A 6000-nucleotide genomic window follows, 5' to 3' on the forward strand; every position below is an offset into this window, starting at 1 on the left:
CCTGACCTCAGTGCCGGGGAAGATCATGGAGCGGTTGGTTTTGAGGGTGCTCACGAGCCATGTGCGGGACAACCAGGGGATCAGGCCCAGTGTCCTGGTTTCGGCTGGGATAGGGTTAAATTTCTTCCTAGTGCTGTGTTTTGGATTTAGTATGAGGAGAATGTTGATAACACACTGATGTTTTCAGTTGTTGCTAAGTGCCCTCCTAGTCCAAGGACAGCTCCCGTGCCTACTGACTGAGCTAGGTACACAAGATGGGAGGGAACATAATCAGGACAGCCAGCCCAGCTGGCCAATGGGGTATTCCATACCATGTGACGTCATGCTCAGTATATGAAGGGTAGGCGTGATCCAGGAAGTACCGATTGCTACTTGGTTATCGGTCAGCGCGGGTGGTGAGCAATTGCATTGTGCATCACTCATTTTGTATATTCTATCATTATTTATTATCATTATTCTCCCCGTCCCACTGGGGGGGCGGGGGGAGTGAGTGAGCGGCTGCGTGGTATTTGGCTGCCTGCCAGGTTAAACCACGACACCCAGCCAGCACGGGTTCATGGAAGGCAGGTCCTGCTTGACCAACCTGATCTCCTTCTATGACCAGGTGACCCGCCTTGTGGATGAGGGAAAGGCTGTGGATGTGGTCTACCTGGACTTCAGTAAAGCCTTTGACACTGTCTCCCACGGCATTCTCCTAGAGAAGCTGGCGGCTCACGGCTCAGACAGGTGCACTCTTCGCTGGGTAAAAAACCGGCTGGACGGCCGAGCCCAGAGAGTTGTGGTCAACGGAGTTAAATCCAGTTGGCGGCCGGTCACGAGCGGTGTTCCCCAGGGCTCAGTACTGGGGCCCGTCCTGTTCAATATCTTTATCAATGATCTGGACGAGGGGATCGAGTTCTCCCTCAGTAAGTTTGCAGATGACACCAAGTTGTGAGGGAGTGTTGATCTGCTGGAGGGTAGGAAGGCTCTGCAGAGGGACCTGGACAGGCTGGATCGATGGGCCGAGGCCAACTGTATGAGGTTCAAGAAGGCCAAGTGCCGGGTCCTGCACTTCGGCCACAACAACCCCAGGCAACGCTACAGGCTTGGGGAAGAGTGGCTGGAAAGCTGCCCAGAGGAAAAGGACCTGGGGACACTGGTTGACAGTCGGCTGAACATGAGCCGGCAACGTGCCCAGGTGGCCAAGAAGGCCAACGGCATCCTGGCCTGTATCAGAAATAGTGTGGCCAGCAGGAGCAGGGAGGTGATCTCACTCGGCACTGGTGAGGCCGCACCTCGAATCCTGTGTTCAGTTTTGGGCCCCTCACTACAAGAAGGACATGGAGGTGCTGGAGCGTGTTCAGAGAAGGGCAACAAAGCTGGTGAAGGGCCTGGAGCACAAGTCTTATGAGGAGCGGCTGAGGGAACTGGGGTTGTTTAGTCTGGAGAAAAGGAGGCTGAGGGGAGACCTCATCGCTCTCTACAACTACCTGAAAGGAGGTTGTAGCGAGGTGGGTGTTGGTCTCTTCTCCCAAGTAACAAGCGATAGGACGAGAGGAAATGGCCTCAAGTTGCGCCAAGGGAGGTTTAGATTGGACATTAGGAGAAATTTCTTTACTGAAAGAGTGGTCAGGCCTTGGAAGAGGCTGCGCAGGGCAGTGGTTGAGTGACCATCCCTGGAGGTATTTAAAAGATGTGTAGATGAGGCGCTTAGGGACATGGTGTAGTGGGTATGGTGGTGTTGGGTTGATGGTTGGACTCGATGATCTTAGAGGTCTTTTCCAACCTTAATGATTCTATGGTTCTATGATTCTATTCCAACTGTGTACATTTTTTCCCTCCTCACTCCTGAAGTGTTGGAATTCATCTACATGTGGAAAGTTGTTTTAACTCACCAGCCCTCCTGCTTATTGTCTGCAATTACATGTTGTGTGGGAAACAGTCACAGGAACTGATTTGTGCATGAAGATGGCAGGTGTCTTTCTGTAGAAGTGATTTTCAAGGCAGGCTTTTATCTTTACTCTCCTGTGTCTATTCCCATACTACGTACTATACCAAATTAGGGGGGGAGCAGTCTATGTGCTGGAGGGCAGGTTGCAATTCAGGGGAACTGCAGCAAGCTGGAGGAACTGGCTGAAGGGAACATCTTGAAGTTCAGCAAAGCCAAGTGTCAAGTCCTGCATCTGGGATGGAATATCTTCATGTAGCAGTGCAAGCAGAGGTCATGAACTAAAAGGAAAGCAGCTTTCCAGAAAAGGACTTGGATATGGTGGACAGTAAGGTGAACACAAGTCAGCAGGTGCTCTTGTGGAAAGAGACATGCCCATAGCAGAACCATAGTGTCTTGTCTGGGCTTTATTAGCCACAAGTGGAACCAGCAGGCTTATGGAAATGATTATTTCCCTTGTAAGAACACTGCTGGAGTACTGTGACCAACTTTGGGCTTCCTAATAAAAGGCAGATACTGATCCTCTGGTGCAAGTCCGGTGGAGGGGTACCAAAATGATGAGGAGGCAAGAGCATGTGACACAAAAGGAGAAACTGAGAGAGCTGAGTAATGTTCAACCTTAAGAAGGCTAAGACTGCTGTCTTCAGTCCCTTCAATGGGAGGGTTCGCAGCAAGGCTGGCCTTGAAGGTGCATGTGGACAGGATGAGTGGCAATGGACGCAAATTGGAACATGGGGAAATTCCAATTAGATTTAAGGGAGAGTAAAAAAGATCTTTTCTTTTTTTTACCATGAAGATGATCAAACACTGGAACCAGTTATCCAGAGAGGTTATGGAATCTCCACCCTTAGAGCTGCTCAACTGATCTAGCTATAATAAACATTGTTTATTGTGCTTAATTATGTCTTTTCTCTTATGACAGTCAAAACTCTGCTGGCCTAGCAGATGGAATCTAAAAAGAGGTGGAAATAAGCAGTTAAAGGTAGATTGTTGCTTGCCTGTATACACCAATGCATAAAGCTGGCCTACAGCACAAGGATTCACTTTATTTATGTATAGGATTGGTTCCTGTGATGAGGATGGAGAGTCTGAATCAGGTTAGCAAGCTGCCTTTGGAGAGCAGAGTATCCTGAGGCTGAGCATGCTCTTTATGCCAAGTTTCTTATTGTTCCTCAAGTTTTCTCTCAAGAGATTGACTAAATTGCAAACTGTAGATTCATTCTATATCATTACAGCTCTGAAACACTCACTTTAGAAAAATCCAGACTCTGTAATAGCTATGTTCCCTGTTTGATAACTCAGTCACAAAAGTGCTGTTGTGTAATAATTAAAGAATTTTTAAATGAGATTAAAGAATTTTCAAATGAGATAAAATTGGAATGTTTTTTGTAAACAGCAGGGAAATGGCCCACATGCAGCTTTCCTTTTGACAGGAAGAATTTACTTAAATAGTCAGAGTTCTAAAATTATCTCATCTCAGGAGCACAATACTGTGTTATCATACCTTTCTGTTCTGTTTTTTCTGACCTTTCATCTGTCAGGTGTGCATGCACAGAAAAGGTGCATGCAGATTGTAGCACTACTTAAATTCTTGGTAGTTTCCCTCAGATACTGAGTGAAACATCAGTTATATGAACAGTTTTGAGGCTTGAGAATTTTTTCCCTGTGTAAACCTTAAAGGAAAACTTCAGTTCAGAATGATTACAGTACCTTCTGTAAATGTATTGTGTGTCAAAATATTTTTTGTCATCCCCACACTTGAATTCCTGCACCAACAAGCTACTGTACATCTCAAAGGGTCCCCCATTAAAGGGTTCAGTCCAGCTCACAAAAAAACAACACTTCACATTCACATGCAGTAAATGATTGTGACTCTTTTTTTTGGTCCTTTTTAGGAAGCTCAAAGGGCGAAGTTTATTCAGCTTGCTGTAGATATAAAACTAACACTTTTGTGGGTTGATTTTTAGTTTTTTGGAGGGGGGTCGTGGGTGAGGAGCATCTTGGGTTTGCACTAGCATTTAAATCCTGGTGCAGTGATCACTGAAACCACTGATTTAAATACACAGTCAGGTGGGTTTCAGAACAGGAGTTCGAAATGAGGATTCATACCATTTTCAGGAAGACGTTTGCTAGTCAGTTCACTAAAATAGAAATCATAAAAATGATGTAAAATTCAGAGCAAACTCTGTTTACTGGTGATATCTGAGGTACCTGCAAGTACGTTTTAAGTAATGTTTCTGAAATTCTGATTTCAGATTAAAGGGTTTTTTAAACAAATTATTTATTTGTATTACTTCTGTCAGTCATCTGACATTGTCTCTGCCTAGGAGAAGTTGTGAAAAAGTTCGTGTCATTCTTCAAAAAACAAAATGTGAAGATGGTTATACAGTTGGAGAGGAGTGCATGTTGGTGTGCATGTTGGAGAGGAGTGCATGTTGGAGAGTTCTGAAGCTCATCCGCTATTACATAGTTAGGGTAATGTTGCTAATATCATTCTCTTAAATTGCATAGATCTCACCTAGTTTTGATGGGTGAAAGGGGAATGCCTCATTAAAAATGTTGGCATCCTGTAGGCTACGAAGGGCTTTAGTTCCAGGTGACTCTCGGTGAAGTAAATCTGCTCTGTGCTTTCAGTGGCCAGTAAGAATTTAGTCCCCTAATTTTTTTCTATATGTGCCAGCACTGCTATTCAGAGAGGAAAGCTTTGTTGAACCTAGATATCAAAGTATGAGCCCTCTCATGGGATGCATGTGACAGTGCTGTAACAGCGCTTTGCCCTGCCCCTGTCGATACTCGCCGAACAGCTTTTCTGTATGGCTGAACATGTGCTCAGCAGAGCATGTCTTCCTCGCATGGTGAATCTAGGAGGTCTTCACAAAATGACTGAGTTATGATTGAATTACACAGGGAGGAGAGAGTAAAAGAGGGAAGGCAAAACATCATCTCAACCAAAGAACGAAGCTGGCCAGAGCATGAGTTTGCAATAGGTTGGCAGCAGATGAAACTTACTTCAAGCATGACAATTGCGAATTCCATCATAACTTTCCATTGACTAAGGTTTAGCAGTCTCATTAGTAGCAATATTTTATAAACATCCAAGAATAGTTGTTCTCCTCTTTAAATTACATGAAGATAAGATCTACTTTGTGCCTCTTGTTTTGCCTTTGCTTTTACAAAAATATTTGCAATAACTGCTAAAAGAAGCCCTTGGAAGGGGAAGAGGAAGATGGTTTTAAGACTTCCCTCTCCTTTTTTTTGGAAGGAAAGAAAGGTGGAAGATGGGGAAATCTTGTACTTCCCCTGCTACAAGGACTTTTTCTGAACGAAGTTAGTTTATTTTTTCAGTAAATTTGTTGAGCAGTTACAATGTTATATTGTCAAGTTTTCCTTTTGTAGAAAACAGATTGTAGTTTTTTCTTTAAACAAAGTGTAACATGTAAAGCTATAATTCTCTGCGGGTTAAAATGTTTTTTATTTAGAGAAGATATGTTGTCATGTTTGTCATTTTTTTTAATAAAATTTTTAATAGGTTCAATAAATGTCTTCTCAATTCCTATTGTAGAAATGCTATCAGAAATTAAGCCTGCAAAAACCATTCAAGGATTTTTAATTAAAAGAGGAGGGTAGTGGTAAGGGGAACAGTGCTGCTTCTGGTAATGGGCTCCTTTTATAGCATGTACAAGTGGAAGAATGGTGTGAGGAACTCCTAATCTTCCCTGCAATTAGCTGATAATTAAGTAGTAACCTTTAATATCCAAGAGGAAACCAAAATCAGATGCCTGTGAACTGTACATTAAAATAAAGGTTTAAACAAAATCCCACCAGCAGCTTGGAAAGGCAGACATACTACTCCCTACTCCAAGTTTTCACTGGGTTTTATGGCCTGAGACAGTGCTGTGCCAACAAAAAGCACTTGACTGCTGGAATTGTTGTGAGTCAGAACCAGGAATAAGCGAATGGAGGAGGTCAGTGGAAAGCACTGAGAGCAGAGTGTTGCTGAGAAGTGGACTTGGCTTTCCTTGATCCTTTTGTAGCTGTCAGCAGACACCTGGTGCATGTACTATCTTTGTAAA

The sequence above is a fragment of the Calonectris borealis genome, chromosome 2, assembly GCF_964195595.1.
Source record: "Calonectris borealis chromosome 2, bCalBor7.hap1.2, whole genome shotgun sequence".
In the NCBI taxonomy this organism is placed as follows: domain Eukaryota; kingdom Metazoa; phylum Chordata; class Aves; order Procellariiformes; family Procellariidae; genus Calonectris; species Calonectris borealis.